Source organism: Capsicum annuum, chromosome 4, assembly GCF_002878395.1.
Source record: "Capsicum annuum cultivar UCD-10X-F1 chromosome 4, UCD10Xv1.1, whole genome shotgun sequence".
Taxonomy (NCBI): Eukaryota; Viridiplantae; Streptophyta; class Magnoliopsida; order Solanales; family Solanaceae; genus Capsicum; species Capsicum annuum.
This window is the reverse complement of record NC_061114.1, coordinates 81996263-82020689: the sequence shown is the minus strand read 5'-3', so window position 1 is coordinate 82020689 and position 24427 is coordinate 81996263.

The following is a 24427-nucleotide window of genomic DNA, read 5'->3' as shown; positions in this document are numbered from 1 at the left end:
TTGTCAAAAGTAACATGGCAAAAAGTTAAAAACTAAGGTTACACTTTAAAAGCGTGGTATTTAATGGTATAGGCTACAATTGTAAAGTGTGGCTTAGGTTTAATGTGGCCTTAGGCCGAAAATATTATAGTGGTAGTAATACTGTTCTTAGAATCACCATTGACTCTAAGCGAACCCATGACATGGAAATATACTGAGAAATATTGATAATAGCAACAAAAACAACACTTATGAAAAAGATGAACATTAATAATATAATAAATATCCAAAGAAAATTGAATCATCACTAAAAAAGTTTGAGATCAAATATTCAACATCTAACTATATGTCTGGAAAGCGTCTACTAAGATGTTTCAAAAGCAAAAGAAAAATAAATATAGAAGGTAAAGAGGTCAACTTAAACTCCAACATCTCACAGTATCTCCAAATAGGAAACGCAATACGAACTAGCTCAACGATGACGACTAGAACCTGGGTCTACACCAAAAAGGTACAGAAGTGTAGTGTGAGTATTGAAACACAGGTATTCAGTAGGCATCATTAGCTGACTGAGCTAAGCTATAATATAAAGATGATATAAAGTAAGACAATAACATAAAGTCAAGGTATAGAATCAAACCTAAATCACCTCCAATATCACTTTAGCAATATCTATACTGCGAAGGCAATAACATGATATACTATATCAAAAGACTTCATAATTGTCATATCAAATGAGTACCATTTTTGAAGCGTAAAGTCACATACCCAATATCAATCATGTCATTTCATATTCAACACATACACATCACTAAAGTATAAATGCAAGGCTTACCATGAAATCTCAAACCATAGGGAAGTACAGGCAAAAGAACACAACCAAGAACTCATCACGGCCTCCCATACCACCATAGAGTACTCCAAAAGAGTACAATACAAAGAACTCATCATGGCATCCCATACAATCGGAGAGTACACCAAATGATAAACAAATAATACAATAAAGCACAAGTACTCTATATTTGTCGAAGCCGCGGGTTGTACAACCCGACCATGTCTTATTACCCAGAGCAATATCATGTGATCATACCATAATTTACTTACAACGAAACCAATATTATTATAACATAGCTATATAGTTACTAAATCTCTATTTCATTAATAAATTTCTTGTTTTAGTGTATTGAAGTTAACCTTCACTTCCATAAGCCATTAGACTATGATTCTTATAGTTCCTAGTCATCATTTATGGAACGGCTAAAAACTACCCATAATATTCGTTATTCCTCTATCCCAAAGCCATTTGCTAACTAAAATTTTCACGGTATAAGTCACCAATTAAACCACTTCAGCATCACCTAATAGAAGTTGACCTAATGATTCATCATGCAATACTAAGTCTAATATCATTGAGCACATTACAAATTTAAGGACTAGTTCCCAAAATTTATGCAAGTAAGGTCCATCAATAAGTCCACTAGGCTTATAACAACAAGTCATAATTATTTTTTAGATATAACTTGTTATCACATAATCTACTTTATTAGGCAATATTCTGCAACATGACTATTATTCCAAGTCGAATAGATTTGATAGGTAAGCCTTTGGTTCTACCCATGAGTACACATACCAATTAGCCTTAACCTATTAATAAGTATAAGTTACGTCTAGTTACCAATTAGGATCAACAAGGGTCACACCTCTCATTTCATTAATGAGGACAAGTAATGAATAACCATTTTACAAAGAATACATCATGTCACAAGTACATACCCGTTTTGCTCCACATAGCCTAACCTCATAAATATCTATTCATTTACGTAAATTTTTGCCACATGGTATCATCATAACATCTTTATCTCTTTCAATTCACTGGGTGTCAACTCAACATCAACATATCCTCCAAATTCACTAGGTTTCAATCATATCTTAAACATATCCTCCAAATTCATCGGGTATCAAAATAACATCAATATATCCTGTGGATTCACTGGGTTTCATTTTGATAGCACCATCTCTTTAGGATTTATCGGGTATCAACATCTCATAAATATATCCTCCGAATTCACCAAGCAATATCATGACATCAACATATCCTCTAGATTTATCGGGCAACATCTTACATCATAACCTCTTTCGGACTCACCGAGTAATATCATCACATCAACATATCATCCGGATTCCATTGACATCATCATACCATTCCATATTTCTTAAGGCAGACAATATACATACATGTACATAGCCAAAATAATAAGCAAAATCAAGATCATAATAATATGAGTAATAAGGATGTAAGAGAATAGGTATAGTTCTACTTTGCTAAAATGAATTACCACATAACAAGAGCATAAACATGAGCATGAGTATCCATATGATATATATACAATCATCACTTTCATAAGGCTATCCATATCATGAGAACTAGACAGTCCATTAACTAAACATATTAACCAAACATTATCCACATGTATAACCCTACCACCGAGGTAAACCATTAATAATCTCAACTACGAAATTTAGACATTCATCTTGTATCTAGATCTCTAAGGGATTTTATAATTCAATATTAAGGTAGGTCATGTCCAACTCCTAAATTACATGAATAACAAAGTCAACCATCATAAGTATATCACCTACCCTAATTAGACTAAGTTATCTAAATCATACCATAAGGGGTTATGAATCCTTATAAGCCTATTGGGGAAACTTTCTTCAAGTATTCCTCCCATTTCAATCAAACACCAAGGTTATTTCCTAACTAAGCACTAGAAAGGTCAACAAAATCCTAAGGTTAGGGGGAAACACCATTCTCATCTATAAGAACCACTGGAGTATTATCTTACTATTCATGAAACTACAAGTAGACTATCCAAGGTTCCAGGCTAATGGTCAAGCATATCATCTCGTATATTTAATAACCTATAAGAACCAACTAACCCGAATGATCACCAATCAATAATTTATTATCTAGACCCCGTCCAATTTCATAAGATACCAACAATTATACTACAATCAAGATTAATATAACTATATGTAAACCTAACCTACCTTGATTCCAAGCAACTCACGAGCTAACAAGCTTTTCCTTTCCTTTCATTGAAGCTTCCTCTTTCACAAGTCAAGCTATCACAACATAATCTAAGCACTACAATAATAATAACCTTACCCATTATGGCATTGTTGTGCCATGCGTTCAAGATAACAACAAAACCCCAAGTGAGTTTCACCTTTGAAAAAAGAATTTTCTAAACCAACTCATTGTTCAACTACCATGAGAGAGTCACAACCCTCAAGGAATTTGATTCCATCAATCAAATTTGGGGCTACACTTGAGCACTATAGATTTAGGGGTTACGAGTCATGAAATCATGAAATCAAAACCAAACTAGAAGAGATTTTACCTTAGATTGTAGCAAGGTTCAATTTCACAGGTTTTTAAGCTCCAATTCAACACTCAAAACTCACTTAGAAGGTTTTACACTTAATTAGGGTTTAATGCTTAAGAAGGGGGCAGAAAAGACCAAAATCTCCACCAAGACAACACTTAAGTAGGCTTTTCCAAAGGGCTCGAGTAGTGCAATTGCGCCCTCTGCCTAGCCACGATCACATCCTATCCTCTGCGGTCGCAACATCTTAGTCAACGAAAGGCATGTCTGAAGCTTCGAACTTTGTTTCGCGGTTTGATTAATACCTCGAGATGCATCCAGCGTCTAATTCGAACAAATAAAATATACAACCCCATAGTTTTGGACGTTCCAAACCCATTAGCAATGACTGATTTTGCATTTAAGGTCAATTTCTACAGTTTTCTCTTAGTGGTCAATTAGGACCAATAAACACTTCAAATTAAGAAAGTGGTTCAAGGAACCAAACGAACTGCCAGATAACTGATCTATCAATTCTGGCAGGTCACTACTGACCTGGGGCGATTATAGAGAAGCTCTAAAGCAAAATAATCAAGAATACTAACAGTGACCAGAAGGGAAATTAAAACATCCACTACAAAGGAACTTTTGTCTCCAAAAGTTAGTGTTAAGAAAGTACTTGAAGTCTCGAACAAGTGCATATACTGGGACCAAATCTTACTCTCGATCTCCCAAGTAGCTTTCTCTATTGGGCAGTGCCTCCACTGAACCTTGACCACCAAAATCTCCCCAGTACACAGTCGTCTCACATCACTAGCCTAAATAAGCATGATCTCCTCCATAAAAGTCAAATGAGCATCAAACTAGATTGAGTCCCACCTAAGCACAAGAGAAGAATTAGGAATATACTTTTGTAACATGGAGACATGGAAATCCAGATGAACAATGGAAAATTCTAGAGGTAAGGACAACTCTTAGGCCACCTCGCAACTACTCAGAGAATCTCAAAAGGAAAAATATAGCGAGGGTTAAGCTTACCCTTCCTCCAAAATCTCATCATATATCTCATTAGTGAAACACAAAGTAATAGACAATCACCATCTTCTAATCTCAAGACATAGAGTCTACGATCAACGCTGGCCTTCTGCCTATTCTAGGCTGCTCTTAGCCTATCCTCAGTTACCCCTGCCCTATGTGACGAGTCCTGAAGCAAGTATGTACCAAATGGTCTAACCTCATCTAAAACCCTCATATGGGGGAACAACGCAACCTACCATACACCTCATAAGGTTCCATCTTAATACTCAAATGATAACAGTTGTTGTAGGAAAACTCTTTCAATAGTAAGTACTAACCCCACTGATATCCAAAGTCCATAACTTAAGATCGGACCATATCTTTAAGCACCTAAATAGTCTACTCAGATTGACTACTCATTTTTGGATGAAAGGTTGTACTCAAAATCCAGTTGAGTACCCAACTCCTCCTAAAATACTTTCCAAACCTCGAAGTAAACACAGAACCACAATTTGATATTATAGACACAGGGAACCCTTTCAAACAAACTATTTCCCAAACTTAAATCTAGGGTAATCTCTCAGCACTAAAAGTCATCTAAAAATGAATAAAGGTATGCAGAATTTTTCAAGCTATCCACAATAACCAAAATTCCATCGTGACCACAAGGAGTATGAGTCAAGCCACTAATAAAGCCCATGGTGATCCTTTCCTTCTTCCATTCGGGAATGGGTAATCTTTGAGTCAATTTACCAAGTCACTGATTCTTTGCCATAACCTGCTGACAACATAGGCAATGAGCCAGAAAGTCTACCACATCCTTTTTCATACCATCCTACCAGTACAATTGCCTCAAATCTCTATACATCTTGGTTGTACTAGGATGAAGAGAATATGTAAAACTATGAGCCTCATGCAGAATCAATGAAATAAAATCATCGAGTCGGGGAAGACAAATATGACCCTGAAATCTCAAGATACCCTCAAAATACATCGTTCTTCTCCTCGACTCACCACTCACTACTCGATCACAGATAAGGCACAATTAACTATCCTTGAACTAACGGTCATAGATTTGCTCAAATATGGAGGACCTCCCCTCCACACAAGCTAAGATCCTCAGAGGATCTGAAATATCAAGGTGAAACATAAAATTGGCCAAGTACTGGATGTCCCGTGCCAAGGGCTTCTAAAATTAAAATGCAAGCCAAACTGCCTATAATCACTGCCTTTCGACTTAAGGCATCTGCCACAATATTCATCTTACCCGGACGATAAAAGATAGACATATCATTATCCTTAAGAAACTCTAACCATCTATTTTGGCGAGCATTAATCTCTCGCTAGGTCATAAGATACTAAAGACTACGTTGATTGGTGAAAATCTCACAACGCACACCATATAAGAAATTCCTCCAAATCTTGATTTCAAAAACAATCGCTGCCAACTCCGAATCATGAGTAGGGTAGTTGCGCTCACGCACATTAAGCTGTCTAGAAACATAGGAAATGACATGACTCCGCTACACCAATACACACCCAAGAAAATCATTAGAAGCAACACAAAACATAATAAATCATTCGCCCTTAACTGGTAGAGCTAATACTGAGACTAAGGTGAGATAATCCTTAAGCTTTACAAAGATCAACTCATACTCCATGGACTATCTAAAAGGAACTTCCTTCCAGGTCAATCTAGTCATATGGGATGATAAGGTAGCAAAGCTCTCAACAAAATACCTGTAATAATCTTCTAACCTAATAAAACTAGGAACCTAGGTCAGAGATCTAGGCCTACCCCAATCACGAAGACAAAAATCTTAGCCGGGTCTACCATATTACCCACTTTGGACAATACATGTCTAATAAAAGACACTAACTCAACCTAAAATTCACACTTAGAGAACTTGACAAAAAGCACATGCTCTCGTAAAATCTAGAGCACAATCCTTAAATGTTATGCGTGCTTCTCATAACTCCTCGAATATACACGGATATCATTAATGAACACAATAATAAAAGACCCTAGATAAGGTCTAAACATACAATTTATCAAGTCTATAAACGCGGCTAGGGCATTAGTCAACACCAAAGACATCAACAAAAACTCATATTGATTATAATGGGTCCTGAAGGCTATCTTTGGGATATCCTTAGCCCTAATCCTCAACTAATAATAATCAGGCCTCAAATCTATATTAAAAAATACAGTTGCACCCTGAAGGTGGTCAAACAAATCATCAATGTGAGGAATAGGGTAATGTTCTTCACTATCACCTTATTAGTCTACCTATAATCAATACACATCCGTATAGATTCATTTTTCTTCATTGCAGAAAAAATAGGGTCTCCCTACTGGGATAGACTTAATCTAATAAACCTTTTATCAAAAAGATCCTGGAGCTGAGAGTTCAGCTCCTTAAGCTCTACGGGAGCCATATGATAAGGTACCATAGAAATAGGTCGGGTACCAGGCTCAAGGACAATAGCAAACTCAATCTCACGGTTAGGAAATACATTAGGAAACACACGTACAATAGAACCAGAGACAAGTGTCGGGCTCTCTACATGGGTATCACACACATAGGCAAGATATGACTTGCAACCCCTCGACATAAGTCATCTAGCATAAATATAAGAAATAATCTCTATTAACTCATGACTAATCGCTCCTTACACAGGGCATGGCTAAAGTATAGGTCATGGATAAAAAATCCAAGACCCCATAATATTGCGATAATCAATCCATGCAGAGAATCATATAAAAATCTAACATATCCATAATAATAAGATCAACATAATTATCGACATTACTAACTTTCACAACACATGATCTGAATACCTATTCCACTACTAAAGAATTACCTACAAAAGTAGATACACATAATGGCACAAATAATAAATCACTAGTCAACTCTAACCGTGGTGTATAATAAGTAGATATATAAGAATAAGTGGATCCAGGATCAAATAAAGCAATAGTGGACTTGCAGAATATAGGAATTGCACCTATGACCATAGCTTCTCAAGTCCACACCTTGGGCCTAGCAGGTACTACATCCAATAGACCACACTCGCCACCTGGCTGGGCACCTTAATTGCTACCTGCATTGTCTACCTTAGTACCACCGTTAGTACCTCGGTATCTACCTCTACGACCTCACGCATGGCCCCTACCATAGGGATAAATTGCCCTAATATGAGTAACTCCATGGGTTAAAAGAACCATTGCCCCACTACTGGGGCACTCTCTAGCGAAATGTCCAGGAAGTCTATAAGTAAAACAAGACTCATGAGACAAACAAAAACTTACAAATCCTGCAAATCTGACTTAGCTACCACGCCTAGCATGGCCCATAGATGAACCTCTCAAAGACTGATCGTCATCCCTACTAGGGTGCTTATTAGAAATAAATTGATCCCCATCAGCTGCCTACATTAGATTACTCTGAGGCTGGAGAGATGGACACGGAGGATGTCCAGCATAAGAAATACTACCTCTGAATAAGGAATTACAATGACTCCCTCAAAATCGTTCCTAAAACTTGGGCCTCTTATCACGGCCTTCTCAATGCATGTCGTCCATCGCGCTTACATGATCCACAACCTCACCAAAGATACTACCCATAGAAACCAAACTCTGAGCAGCCATACTAATATGAAGTCTCAATCCTCTTACAAAGCAGCGAAATCTCTCATACTCAGTATCTAAAATAGAAGTCGCGTGTCTAGCCAACTCATAGAAATAAGTGCCATACCCAATAACTATCATAGAACCCTTCTTCAGCTTAGATAATTGATTTCTTAAATGATTTCTGAGGCTATACGGCATAAAATTCTCAAAGAACATCTTAGAGAACTGAACCCAAGAAAGAGGGAAATATCCAACTAGTCTAGAACTCATAAAAACCTTCCACCAGTGTTTTGTCTAGTAGATAAGTCGAATTGAAATGTGTTATAGTCCACGCCATGAGTCTCAATGATAACTAACGAATGAAGCCTATCCTCACAAGCAGTTAGAAACTCAAATGCATCGTCTTTAAGAATACCAACAAATCTAGGTAGAGCAAACATCAAGAACCTACCTAGTATTTTCTATTTCTCAGTAGAAATAGCATCCTAAATCATAAATGGTTGATCAATTGTCGGCTAAATAACATCCAGAATAAGAGGAACCTAAACTCCAGAAGCTGTAGCTGCAGGCTGTACTTTTGTTCTGGTAGACTGCAAACTATCAACAAAACACAATAGTTGAATCAAATCATCCATAATAAATGAAGAGGAGATTAATCCTAGTGGAACTTGATCTGGTCCCTAGCCTACCATTGGCTGAGGTAGAGGAGTCTCTAGCTTGGTTATAGGAATACAATCCTGGAGAGGTAAACCCTAATCTCTAACTGGGATAAATCACTAGTTTGAGTCTTGAGACCCTCCTTAGATATCACTAAAGCATGTTTCCTGAGCATCTTCAAAAGTGTAAAATCAATAGAGAATCTTACAAACTAACTCATCTCTTAGCACGATAAGAATGAAACAAGTAAAGGACTACTAAAAATAGGCCATAACCTCCTAAAGATACTAAATAGATGTCAACATTTTTATCCGTAATACATTATTAGACACTTGCTCTTGTACTAATAATACCGGTGAAACCTATGCTCTGATACAAATTTTCCATGACCTAAATTTTGAGTCATGATGGCACCTACCACATCCCACCAGTAGGTAAGCCAATATCATAACCCAAAGTTATTGCAATGGTTACCTCGGTAGGAATGTCAAACAAAGAGTCTATATGTGAATACAATATAAACAATAATATTACACAACTAAACACAATCGGTATTAAAACACAAATCCCATGATCTGATAGTATTAATACAAGAGCTTCTAAACTTGAGAATAGGAATTTTACAATCTCAAAGCCTAAACTGTCTTAGATAGCCTTGTGCATTTTTTCAGAAGCAAAATGCATATAAAGATAGAGGGAAAAGACGATAAATAGAACTCCAAGAGCTCACCCTATCACTATATAGTCAACATAGGATGAAATATCTCAATGATAGCGACTAGAACCTGGGTCTGCACCAAAAAGTTACAGAAGTGTTGTATGAGTATTAAAACATGGGTACTCAGTAGGCATCGTCGGCTGACTAAGCTAAAGTGTAATATAAAGACGATATAAAGTAAGACAATAACTTAAAGTCATGGTGCAGAATTGAACATGAATCTCCTCCAATATCATTGTAACAATATCTTTACTACTAAAGCAATAACATAAAATACTTTAGCAATTGACTTTATAATTTTCATATCAAAGGAATACCATTTTGGAAGCATAGCGTCACATGCCTAATATTAATCATATCATTTCATATTCAACATATACATACTACTAAAGTATAAACACAAAACTTACAATGATATCCCACACTGCTGAGAAGCATACGTAAAAAGAACACAACCAAGAACACATTATGACATCCCATACTGCAGGAGAGTACACCAAAAGAATCCAATACAAAGAACTCATAACGGCGTCCCATACCACCGGAGGGTATACCAAAAGATCAACCAATAATACAATAAAGCACAACCACTCCATACATTCCAAAGCCGCGGGTAGCACAAACCTTCCATGGCTTATTTCCGAGAGCCACATCTAATGATCATAACTTAATTTACTCACAACAAAACCAATATTAATAAAGCATTGTTATATAGTTACTAAATCACTAGTTCATTCATAAACTTTGTGTTTTAGTATAGTAAAGTTCACCTTCATTTCCATAAGCCACTAGACTATGAGTCTTATTGTTACTAGTCATCATTTAAAGAATGACTACAAGTCACCAATTCTATTTGTTATTCCTATATCCCATGGCAATTCTCTATCTAGCAATTTCATGGTATAAATCACTAATTAAACCACTTCAACATTAGATATTAGAAGTCGACCAAATGATTCATCATGAAATACAAAGTCTATTATCCTTACACATATTACAACTTTAAGGACTAGTTCCCATAATTTACGGAAGTAAGGTCCACCAACTAGTCCACTAGGCTTGAAGCCTACAAGTCATAATCATTAATTAGAAATAACTAGTGATCACATAATCCACTCTATTACGAAAAATTCCACAACATGACCATTATTCTAAGTCGAATAGATTTGCTAGATAAGACTTTTGTGCTACATAAGATAACACATACAAATTAGCCTTAACCCACTAATAGGCATAAGTTACATCTAGTTACCAATTTGGGTCAACACGGATCACACCTCTCATTTGATGAATAAGGACCAGGAATAAATAACCATTTGCCAATGAAGACATCATGTCATAAGTACATAAGCGGTTTGGCCCTACACGGCCTAACCTCACAAGTATCAACACATTTATATAAATATTCCCCACATGGCATCATAATACCTTTACCTCTTCCGGATATACCTAGAATCAATATAACGTCAATATATCCTTTAGATTTACAAAGTATCAATCATATCATCAACATGGCCTCCAAATTCACCGGGTATCAACATAACATCAACGCATCCTCCAAAGTCATCGGGTATCATTATAACATCATACTTCTTCCAGATTTACAAGGTATCAACATTTTATCATCTTATCCTAAAGAATTACCAAGAAACATCATGACATCAATATATCCTTTGATTTAATCGAGACACATCTTACATAATTACCTCTTTCAAACTCACTAGGTATTATGATTAAATCAACACATCTTTTGGATTCACTGGATATCATCATGCCATTTCATATTTCTCAAGGTAATGAACATATATACACGTACATAACCAAAATAATATGCATATTCAAGCTCATAATAATAAAGTAATAAGGATGCAAGAGAACGTGTATCATCCTACTTAGCTAATAAGCATTACCACATAACAGGAGCATAAACATGAGAATGAGTATCCATATGATATATAGAAAATGATCGCTTTCAGAAGGATATCCATATCAAGACCACTAGAAAATATATCAATTATACATATTAACCAACCATTATCCACATTTATACACCAACCACTAAGGTTAAACCATTAATAATCTCAATAATGTAATATAGATATTCATCTAGTATCTAGGTCTCTAATGGATTTCATAGTTCAAGATTAAGGTGGGTCAAGTCCCACACCTAAATTCCAAAGTCCACCTCAAAAGTCTATTGCCTACTCGGATTAGACTAAGTTATCTAAATAATATTATAAGGGCTTATTATTCCTTTCTAAGCCTATTGCGGAACCTTCTTCAAGTATTCCTCCTAAGTCAATCTAAAATAAAGGTCATTTCCTAACTAAGCATTAGGAAGGTCAACATAATCTTAAGGTTAGGAAGCAACACCATTCTCATCTATTAGCACCACTAGAGTATTATCTTTCTATTAAAAAAACTACAAGTAGACTATCCAATGTTCTTGGCTAAGGGTAAAACATATATCTCACAAATTCTATGACCTATAAGAACCAACTAACCCAAATTATAACCATTCAAAAATTTATTATCTAAACCCTGCCCAATCTAACAAGATATCACCAATTATACTACAATTAAGATTAATTTAACTACAAGTAAGCCTAAGCTTTTTCTTTCCTTTTGTTGAAGATTCCTCTTTCATAAGCCAAGCTATCAGAACAAAATCTAAGCATTACAACATGAATAACCATACCCATTATGGCACTATTGTCCCATGGGTTCAAGATAACACAAATACCCAAAGTGGGTTTCATCTTTGGAAAAAGAGTTTCCAAAACCAACCCATTGTTCAACTACAATTAAGGAGTCAAAACCCTAAAGGAATTTGAGTAAATCAATAAAATTTAGGGCTACACTTTATATTAATGATTTAGGATGTTTGAGTCAGGAAATCATGAAATCAATACCAAACTAGAAGAGATTTTACCTTACATTGTAGCAACGTTCAATTTCATAAGTTGTTTAAGCTCCAATTCAACCCACAAATCTTACTTAGAAGGTTTTACATTGCATTGTGGTTTAATGTTTAGGAAGGAGGAACTAAGACAAAAATCATGTCCAAGACTAAATAGGTCTTGCTCAGGCCTCAGGTAATGCCGTTGCACCCTCCGTCTAACCGTAGTTGCTTCATTGTTGTCTCACCCAAGCCTGCACGATCTCTTCATCTTGGTCAAAACTAGGAATGGGTGAAGCTTAGAATGTGGTTTCGGTCTTGGTCTATGCCTCGAGATGCATTGGGGTCCGTTTCAAATAAATAAGAAATGAAACCCCATAGGTTTTGACATTCCAAAAGCATTAGCAAAGTTAGAATTTAAATTTAAGGTCATTTTCTAAAGTTTTTCCTAAGTGGTCAATTAGGACCAACAAAGACTTCAAATTGAGAAAGTGGTTCAAGGAACCAAATGAACCGCCAGGTAACCAATCTACTAGTTCTAGCAGTTCACTAATGGCTTGGGAGGCAAAGGAGAAGCTATATTTGCGCAATAAGTAAGATTATGGGCAATGACTTAAAGGGTCATTCCATGAACCCTAACTGTTCTTGGGAAAATAAAACCTCCTATTTTCTCTTTAGAAACTACGTATCAATTATAATTGTATGTAATGGGATTTAGGGTCATATAAACCTAACTAGTGACCTTTGAGATTCCTAAGATGACATATCTTTGATGTTAAAAGAGTGGGAAAAGACTTATATACCCATTGAAACTTTCTAACTTGAAACTTTAAAAACGGACAAATGAGAACTTCATACAATCATGGAGTTCACTACGGTTGGGAGCTTGATTTAAACTTTTTGAACATGATTTGACAATCCTTTGTATGATAATGGGATATATCTATGGTAGTACCTTGGTTCGTATGTTTTCTGCTTACATCAAGGGCATATTTGGGACTCGTGATCACTCTTTGGGATCATGGTTTAGAAGAATGATTGTGGTTCCCTCTTATGGTATGAGGGTACATTTTGCGAACATTCACAAATTGAATTATCTCACTAAGACAAGACCATTGTTAGGTCATACAATGTAATCACAGTTGTTGTCGGTCTAATGGTACATCACTGTAGAGTAGTGCTTTATTGAAAATAGGTCATAACTTTCTACTAGAATGTGTAATTAAGGCGATACTAGATACATTGGAAATATAATTAAAATATCTATCAATTAGTGGGTTTGAGGATAAAAAATACAACTGAATTTGGATGTTATGCTCGCTTTATTCTGATTACTATCCTATGGAATGGTCGGTAAAGGAGGTTTTTTATTGGATATGGGATAGGGGTTCTTGAGTCCTTGGTACTTGGCCTAATACCCTCTCATACTGTAAAAAATTCATTATTTACCCTATATATTCTAGATGTATGGTTCTAGCAAAAGCTTGGATTTTTTTTGCATTACAGTAATCAACACTTAAATATAGAATAAATTAAATTAAAGATCAAAGAATGAAATGAAATCAAAACCTTGGAATAAAGTCAAACAAACAATCAATATTCATAATGTATGTCAATATTCTAAGAAGCACTATTATGAGTACAAAGTGACTCTAAACCAACAACAAATACCAGTACATAAAGTATCTATCTCTAAATTGAAATAAATATATAAGTTGGATAGACAAAACTAGGAACAAGCTTTGAATAAGATTTCAACATGTATTTGGTAACTCTAAAATACACAATCTTTTTTTTGTGGGTAAAACTTGTAATAGCATCTTCACCGAACGGTATACAACGTAGAAGTGAGTACGGTTCACTTGTACTAATTAGGTGTCATAGGATTTGAAGCTAGAGTAGACAACTAAATTAAGTAAAGTAAACTATGAGTTAAGTAAATGACAAACATATTAAAAAGCCCTATGCATATCAACAAAAAATAATTACAGAATATAGGAATACCTCAATATTATGACATACACACTATATATGAATATTCAAAATCATAATATTATTCAAATGAAAGAAGATTAATGCAATTCCATACAATGAATAGAATGAATATAATGACCAAATATACACCATGTACATCATCTTCAGGCTTAAGCTTCCAAGTAAGGACCCATAGGAGGTTCACAACCCATCTACTAATCATAATTAAAATATTTTATCTTATTAATGCTTTTTTTGGTTTTTTTTTACAATATCTAGATTTAAGTTTACAAGAACTTTCATTGATTAAGTCATTTATGTAAAGGTTTACTTTTTTTATAATGAATTAAAGTTCAACAGTATTACCAATTATATTGGTACAAGAGATAAATAAGTATGCATAAACATGGCAATCAATAATGCACCACAATTAGCTCAATAATTTGATAAATGATCCCAAGTTACCAATACCTTAATATATCATGATATTAGCCTCATATGACAAATACGTAGATAAAACTAGCTCAAATCTTGCATCAAAAACATTATAAGCATCAACATTGGAAAAATACAATAAAATCAATTCAATGTATTAATAAGATCCATACAAGCACCCACATGAGAATCACCAAAGTAAAAAAATCAATTAAGAAACTTTTAAAGTCAAGATAAGCACTCTTAGGTAAATCAGGATGGCAATAAGATCTTTAATCTATTATAAGATTCACACATGCCCTTAGATGTGCATCACAAAAGTGATAATCAACCCAAATAATGTAAATAATAAGATTTCAACAACCCACAACATGCCTTATTTGATAAGTTCCCTTCCATTTATGTTTGAAGTACTTTAAGCCCTAAACATCCTCGAGGTATTATAAAAAACATGAAAACACTTATCATAAACCATTCCCTTTTGAAAATTCTCAAAATTCTTCTGATATATCAAAATAACTTACATATTCAAATATGAGTTTCCTGATACCCATATTGATATATTTTTGTGTGGAGTCAAAATCACCTTAGAAATCAACCCAAAAAATAAAGAGAAAATATGAAGTTTAGTATAATATCATTTTACGCATAGTATAAGGGTATAAAATATAAAATTTGATAAATAATGCAGTTGTAATCAGGTTAGAAATCATTAAAATATCAATCTTTCACTTTACTAGGAAATCTCAAAAATATCAAGTTTATGACATTGTTTAAGATAATTTCACAATTTAATCAATGTGTAATTATCAAACATAAGTTCAAAAGCTTATCTAATTTAAAGGTGATGAAATTCCATGTCGGATTCCCCAAAAACATGCTCCCAATACTTGAAAATGGTGAAAATGTTTTCAAGATCAAAATAGGAGATTTTTTTATACTATTTAGCGATAGTGCCATACCATGCATACTCTACCGTATACAGAAGTAAAGGTGTCCATCTAGATAAACCACATTCATGGTGAATCGATCGCATGGATAATTGTTCACCTCTGACCCAAACACAAATAATTCCTTTGTGATTGCGGTGATTACCCTCACAGTCTTTATGATCAAAACTTCAACTTCTCAATTGATCTTCGGCTATCAACATACATGCATAAAAGGAATATCTGGTGCACCAACAACTACATAGTAAAAATATGCAAAGGCTTGAAGGTTGTTTGAATAGACCCTCATGTTTCAATCAGTAAACCACAAAAACAAACAAATAATGAAACTAAAGTAAAGTAAACTTCCAAACATAATTGAACTATAAGAATCATAAAGAGAGGTCATTATCAGCATTTTCAACCTATAACGCACTTTAGGAAATACAAACTAGTTTCTTGCCCAAACCTTAAAAATAACAATAGCGCCTTGGAAACCAAACCAATCACACTAACAACCCAAAATTAAAATTTTGGAGTTTTTGAAATTTAAAGAATTTTGTCAAATACTCGAATCTCAAAATATTTTAAAAAGTTAAACATAATAATCTGAAAGCCTCTTAAACAAATAAAAACTTTCATAAAACCCTCTTAAACACTTTGAGAACCCCACCACCAAATCCCGTTATTCATAAAGCTATAATGCTATAAATGGGAGGGATAAAATAGTCAAAACATATAAAAAGCTAAAACTCACCCCAAGGGTTGTTACATTATCCACCATAAAACCTACTTTCATCCTCTAATTTTAAGTATGGAATGTACTAAATATCTGGGGGTATGTACTTTAAATGCAAAACAAAAATTCCTATGCAGTCTCCTTATTCCAATAATGTTTGCACTAAACTTTCACTGCAATTGTTGGACCTAAACTTTCTAGTATATGATGTAGTCAAAATTACACCTTACGATGTAATATAAACTAGTCACTGTAAAATATAGAATCCAATAATGGTTAGGGTCAATCCCGCAAGGAAGAAGTAAAAATATCAATTAAGATGCATGTAGAGGCAATCAATAATAAATTCCAGTCAAAGTGGTGGTTTGAAAATAAATTAAATAATAATTATTGATTTGTAAGATCTAAAATAAATATGAGAAAAACACTACGACTGTCTTCCCAATTTCTTCATAATTCAATAGGTTCTTCATGCTTTGTAACTTATCTAAGTATTCAACTTATAGAATGAAAGATTATGTATACTTAGAATATCTCTATGATCTTGTTTGAGTAGTATCATAAAGTAAGTTTTCTCTTTGCCTGATCCTGCATTACAAACCCATATCTTGGATCTCAGATAACTATTATAGTGTATTGGCTTAAGCAATAAAGTAGATATTGGTATCTCTAAGTCTCTACTGATTGTTCCCTTCCTTGCATCTGTATTTGCAAGTTCTAATGTCGTGAACCATCAAAAAACATTCAATTCAAAAACTATCAATACACGTCCAAAAGCTATTAGAGCTTATAGGCTTAAGAAATTAATTAGAGGTTTATATCTCATGTTGCTTGTTCCCTTCTTTGCATCCATATTAGCAAGTTCAAATGTTCCACAACATAAAAAATCATTCGATTCGAAGGAACCTATCAATACATGTGAACACCGATCAAAGATTAAGGATGTACAACAAATACTACTTTGTTAATTCATCATCATTTCTACAAACTTGATTGTGATGTTTAGCTACCCTAATGGCAAGAGTACAAAAAAGAAATTTTATACAAAAATGTAATCTTTCTTTTAAAATAATGAAATAATAACCTAAAAAATCTTACATTAAATAAAAACCATAAAATCGATGTTTGTGTGATTCCAAAGCCATGACTGTTCCTTCAAAACTTACAAGAAAGTCATAATACAGTGACTAATACAATAAAACAAATAGTAGTATTTATAGACAAAACAAAATCTATCATAAATAAAATAGAAAATCTAAGTGGGTCATGTCAGACAAGAGGAAAGAATTATTGTGGTTTGATACCACAATAGTCCTTTAGTGCTTGTGGTATGCTCTTATATTTTGTAGATTTCAGGTCCTTAATTATATGACATTCAATACAACTCCATGACTTTTCTCTATGTTCATAAAATGTGGTCGTCTGATCATCATTTACTTAAACTTCTGCAAACTTCACTTCTTCCCATGATTTTCGTGACCACATGGTATGATCACTATTTCTAGGTACAGTTGTGGGATCCAATTATCTGATTCTCTCTAAATTTAGATCTTGTAAGCATGTTTACTGAAGATCCTTCCCACGATCAGGTGGTATAATTGTATGATTCAGGTATGATTATGATTGATTCTATTTTATCACACCCAGAGATTCACTTATCTTCTTCTTTATTCGATGCCCTTTTATGAATGTGGTTAAACTCCATGATAATTATAATATCAACTGAGGCTATTATGTCAAATATTTAGAACTTTCCTTACCTATTTAACCTTCAAGCACTCAGAAGCCCATTATATCTAAATTAAAACACCATTGTTCTTGCAAATATTCATAGTTTTATGTTTATCAAATGTTTTAATTTCATGGCATAACAAAAAATAAAAAATAAGCCGCAACATCAACAAGCCAGGACATGGAGTTAATTACCCAAAGCTAGTACAAGATGAATCTACAATTCAGCAAGAGAATGTTCTTCATTTTGTAGGTGTTATAGTGCTAATGCGGCGGATGAAGATGGAGATTCATTTAGGAAACCTTAATAATGTTTATATATGTAATAGTGTAGGTGGATTGAGTTGAGTCTCGTATCAGATAGGAGTAGGTTCTTTATCTTTTGTTTTATGCAATTATTTGGATAGGTTTGTCCATTTTTGTTTAAAGAATTAATTTTTGTTTTCCTTTATTATTTATAAAATCTCAAAATTTATCTAATAAAATAGCACATCAAAACCCTCAAATTAGAGTGTTTTTATGTCATCAAGTAAATAATAAACTATACTATCTATATGCATGACCTAGAGTAAACCAATAATACTACGGTAGTAAAATTTTCACCAAAAAAATATTTTTTAGAATGAATCTACAAAAACATAGTTCAACGCCTCAAATACCACTAATGATCAACAAGTTTAGTGTATATACAAATAATCATTATAAAACAATGAGAAAAGACATGGCATCATATTATCAATAGACAACCCAACACTTAAAATAATGACACTACCCAAATATAGCAACTAAAATACAACTCCTATGCACTCACATCAAAGGACTCCTATCACTCATCATATACCACATATATTTAGACTAGGACTAAATTAACACTTTCATTCTCACAAACTAGTAAGGTCGTGTTCATCTGATACCATAGATTTGTCCTTAACTTCAGCACCTTATTTTAAAGTATTAGTATTACTATAGGAAATTTATAGTCCTGATCTATAGGCTCTAGAGGAAGTATGGTACATATAGGTATAGTAACTAACCCTTTGTGGCACTATTTATAGCTTTCAATTTCTTTCTACCTTCTCCTTTTCCTTTTTAAAAATTTTCAATGTTTCAGACCCTAAGTGCAATTCTATTTTATTAATTTCTCTTTTTCCTTCTTTTTCTTTTCTTTCTTTTCTATTTTCTTCTTTTTTCCATCATACTGCACCCGAATAAATTTATTTCACTACAATTTCTTCATACATAATCTTTTATGCACCCCTAATCTAGCCACCCTCTACTTACATAATTTCTCTGAGTTAAGATGCATACTATCTAAGGAGAGAGAAGGACCAAAAGAAGGTTCATTGTAAAAATTAGGATGGTTAATAGGGTATTTCAAAGAAATGGTCTTTTTAAGGTCAAATTTGGATTCAAAGAATATAAAAATTATTTTGTAGGCTAATTTGGCCTTTAGTGGACTATTTTAGAAAAGGTCCTATGATCCTTCCCTAACTTTCTCTCCTACTATTTTGACATGACTAACAATACATGATTTTTATGACACACGTATGCCCGACTAGATAAATTTTTTACATATTCTTCACTTAAAGTTATTATTTCAGTCACTACATAGTTGGTTCATGCAAAAATTGAAAAGATTATAACAATAGCAATTCTAATGCAATGGTAAGATCCAAAAAATGATTAATGTTCAAATAAACACGAAAAGTAGCACATAAAACAATGTTTTTAGTGGGGTATCATTTAAAAAGTTTGTAATAGTTTGCATATTTTTATTTTTTTTATTGCACCAAGTTTTCTTCTTTTCTTTAACATTCACAAAAACAAAGAATGCCTTAAACACAATAATAAAAGCATCTAAACATGTTGGATATAACTATATATCACAATCAAGGCAAAAGAAACACAATAAAAAAAATCATCGATTGCGATTCACCCCACTCCCAACTTGGAAATAATGGAATGTCCTTATTGAATGATATCATGAAAAATGAAAAATTATGTAAGGGATATACTTGGGGTGCACTAGATCCCCATCGTAGTCTGATTGGCTTTGGCCTAAGATTGGACCTCTCCATTAGCATATACTCTAGTGGCCACGACTGTGGTTAGGGAACTCTCTACTATGTGAATAGCAACGACAGGCGGGGAACTCAATAATATAATAGGGGTAGAATCCTTACCCTTCAAATATGGGTACCACATTATTAGCATGTGGTACATCACCTACAATCTATATAAAACTGTCTTAGAGGTATTCTCGTGTACTCTGTCCTTTTTCTTATTATTCTCACCCGCTCTTTTTCTTCTCTTTCATTTTTTGTCTCCTCTTCTTCTTGTAGTGATTTAAATCACCTCTCATAACCTCAATCTCTTAACAATTCACCTAAATAATCTAGTCCAACTATAAGAATTTGGGACTAAAGAGTCCCTATCAATAGCTAACACCACTAAAGATTGAATAACTAGAAGTAGAGGCAATACAACTGGGATGGGTTGCTTTGTAAACTCCCTGACTACTTCTTTTACATGGAAAAATTAGTGGTGGTTGTAATAATATCTTTATTACATACCTCCAAAATATTAGCCATCATCTAACATTAAAATGTATCAAAATGAGTTTGAACTACTAATACATCACTCTTTATCTCATGCTCCATATAAGTTTTTACCTCCATGTCAAATTTATGGATTCGCACATCACTTAATCTCTGTATCCTCATAAGCAACCTTGGATAAGCATTAGAAATCAATGTATATCCAATTGTATTATATAAATTTGCATCCAAGGGTATTGTGGCCTTTTCAAAAGAGGATGATACACATATATAAAACATTGGGATCTCACTAGCTTAGGCAACCCTAACTATAGCTAGTGTATGAACACTTTGTGTTGGACCCGATGGATTCCTCAAGTTCTTCATCATAGCCATGTATACAATCTTCATTGGTGAATAAACACATCTTTGTAGGGTGAATTAATAAATACACCACATCAATATTTGATACATGGGCATTTTGCAGCAATGAGTGATAAAAAGGGGAAAGAAAATATAGGGCTAAACTTTAGCACCCTATCTCGAATCTTCTTCATGATGATCCATAGGATGTTTAGCTCTAATTCTATGATAAAACGAGCTTCCTGGCTTACCGTTGTCAGACCCATTCTGTTATTATTTGATGTGGGTAGATGTGACTCAAAATTTACCACCATGCCTTGGCCGGGTATTTTAGTGTATACTTATATATGGCTACACTATTTACCAGTGCTACATTTTCACTAGCCTTTGAAATACGGTCTGCCAACCACATGTAATGCACCAACTTGTCTTTTATAGATAATTGTTTGACTATTTTAAAAACATTAATCAAGGAATCATATTTTAGAGTCTCCTTAACTACCTTAAAAGCTATTCTTAATAGGCAACATAGATAGCACTGATGAAATTTAAACATATTAGTTTTGCACGATGCATCATATCTAATTAGGTGTGCCTTATTATATTATTGGGCTTTCCTTATGCAGTTTTATTCTTTATCGTGGCTGCATCATAGGAATATAACTTCCTCAAAAACTCTTGGTTGTAATATTTGATTAGCCTAGACATTCACCCAAGCTCGCACCCCTAAAATACTTCCACTAGCTCTAGAATATTTAATAATGACTCTTATAATATCTTCATCTCTTCTTTGATGATCTTCTTCTTTTTAATCTATTAGTCAATGGGACCCAATCATTGTAATAATCCAGAGTGCTTGGGATAATCAAACATCTCGGGTCAACACCTTTTGCAGGCGAATTACCAAAAGGTCCCATAGAGGATTTGGGGTTAGACTCTTCCTCACTCTCTGATAAGATCATCTCCACATCGGCCTAATCGTGTTTGCCTCCTTCCTAGTTCATGTTTTTTCTTTTTCTTTAAGCATATAAAAGATGATGAGGGTATGTGCTTCCACTAAGGGCTATAGATTTATTAGCTATGACATTATTAATTTCCTTTCTCTTAGATCTCTTAGTATTTGTCATGTGGTGTTTGTCTATGTATCTTGAAGAATACTCTAACTTTGTAATACTAGAGATGTCAGACTCATTATTTGAGATCAGATGAGTGTATTTTTATTCCTACTTCTTGTAGATGTTCTTCTTTAGCTTGTCCTATCTCTTGAGTATCGCTATACTTATATATGAAAATATTAGAATCAAATTTGTGTAATTATATAGGTGCAGGAAATCACTTAGACAACCCTTCCTGTGATAGTGTAATAAATGTACCATTATATTTTTTGATCATAGGAACAACCTTAATATATTGCGGATATCCAAAATTAGACTATCACATTCTATGATCATGCATTGATATGATAATAGTGGGATAAGATCATATGATTAGCTCTTACAATATAGACATGGGTACCCACAGTAATACAACATACCATCGTAGTTGCATACCGAAATCATTGGTTGTGTTTTGGAGTTTTCCCACAATTAACATATTTTAAACATTACTATTGAGCCCTTTGATACCCATTTTAAAACCTCATTGACTAATTTTTTTGACCAAAAAGTTACTCAGACATCCCCTGTTGTTTTCACTTATTTAAAACCCATACACAATATTTATTTTAATAACCTTACTTCTATGATATTCCCATGAGCCATAATTTAATTTAAAAATAATTCTTTTAATTATATGAAGCAATCAAATGTAAAAGTTTTCTTTTCAAATTCAAGTACGTGAAGGGTGAATGAGTCTTAACATAGGAGAAGCTTAACATAAGAATTAGTGGTAGAATTATTTTACTTTATTAATATTTTGATCAATTGATCTTGTATGAGATAGAGGTTAAATAACTTGAAATAAATATTTGGTCCTAAGTATAGGGTATTATGTCTAAATGGCAAGTCTGGTCTGGTCGAGTTTAAGTTTCGTTAAATAGTTGTACACAACTGGTGACTCAGTATAATAACTGTGGAATCTATCAGTGCTTCCTCTCATAGAAAAAGGTTATAAGAAGAGTTACCTGAGAACCTATGATCTTTAAGGATTATTGTCATATGCAACCATGTCTGTTTATTAAAATTGTAGGTTTGGTGTCTTAAATATGGGTTTTCAAGAATTTGATCAGATGATTGGAACCACAATAATGAAATCTATCCACAATTATGGTGATCAATCATACTATAACTCCTAATTTTCATCCCTGAAGAATTTTGTGTATCTTATGGAGATGATTGAACCTACAACTGTGTGTTCATCCCATGATGGAGAAACCCATTCATTTGTTCATTACTAAGATAGTCCTGTACTTTATTTCTTGAACAATCCATACACATGTAACAAAGATTAACTTTTAACATAAATAGCACAAATTCATGGGTTGCCTCACAAGAAATGTTTAATTGAATTGCGCAACATGACGTGGCCATGTAGTTACTTAGACTTCACTAGTTGGCCCATGGTTTGCCTCCCAAAAAGTGGGTAACTAAATATTACAACACTACTTGGGTGTGCTTGACACCTAATGAATTATTAAAATACACATCATATACTACCTTTACTTCATCAATGGATCCAGGATACTATTTAACTATTTAGCCATTCACCTTAAACTTTTGGCCCTTCTTATTTTCCAGCTCAAGTGAACCATAAAGAACACATTATTCATTCTATATGAACCTCTCCCTGTTGATCTCACCTTGGCTGAAAACAATATCATAGTTTATTCAAAAAGCAATACCAAATTGTTGGTAGTGAAATCTCTTTCTCGATCTTATGATCTTGGAATAACATTATCTTTTCCTTGTACAACATCGATAGTTCATAGGTGCAAAGACAAAACATATCCATATCATTTAACTAATCTAGTCTTAATACTTCCACATTGTTCCACAAAATATTAGCTTTTTAAGTGACCACAATGAATTATGCTCAAGCTCAACAAGCAAGTGGAATACTTTACCATACATAGGATAATATGAAAAACTACTAATGGGGGTCTTTAATAATGTAATGTTGGCCTATAGTATATCATCTAACTTTGTTGCCTAATCCATCACCTTAGCATTCATAGTCTTTCCCAAGATGGACATTATCTCACTATTGGAATCTAATAACGCTCAACTTACATGCCAGTGGATATGCAAGGTGGTCATAATCAATATATTTACCCAACTTTAGAGTCGGGATCGAATCCATGAGGAACAATGTGATTGGCAATTAAATTAATTCGTAAAGATAGATACAAGTCAAACTCAAATAGATAGTATAAAAAGATAAAATGGGGAGATAGGTTCCTACACTAGTATTTATTTATGAGTTTTTCTAGTATAAATTTGGGGCTATGAA